The following is a 576-nucleotide window of genomic DNA, read 5'->3' as shown; positions in this document are numbered from 1 at the left end:
TAAATAATCATTGAATGTATGTTCTTTTAATATACATGGAATGGCCGTACCAATTCTTTATCCCACTGAGGAGGAAATGAATAGTATGTGCATGAGGTTGTATCAGCCTTATGCGGACTAAGAAGATTCTGAGATTGACGAGCTTGCATCGTTTTTGGACTCTGGTGCAAGAATGGTCCATGTACAGCAACCGAAGCCTCCCAAACAATTGGCTCGTCTCTAACTACTTCCCCAACAACAACAGTAACTTCCCCAACAACAACAACAACAACCTGAGCAACAACAACAACAACCTGAGCAACAACAACAACAACAATAGCAACAACAACAACCCCGTCCGCAGGATGGTATGTCTATTGATTACATAGTTGACATACTCTATCACAGGATGGTAGAGTATAATAGTAGACATTTTGAAGCCATCAACAAGAGGCTAGACTCGCTAGACCAATATGTTAGAGAAATTATGGACAATATAACATGTCTAGCGAAACAACAATTACAGACAAAGCCAATGCCAGAGGAAGAACTTGAGCTACAGGTTTAGCCAGAGCCTGAGGCAGAACTTGAGCCACA

This window comes from Morus notabilis, unplaced genomic scaffold, assembly GCF_000414095.1.
Source record: "Morus notabilis unplaced genomic scaffold, ASM41409v2 Scaffold1187, whole genome shotgun sequence".
Taxonomy (NCBI): domain Eukaryota; kingdom Viridiplantae; phylum Streptophyta; class Magnoliopsida; order Rosales; family Moraceae; genus Morus; species Morus notabilis.
This window is presented reverse-complemented; position numbering follows the sequence as displayed.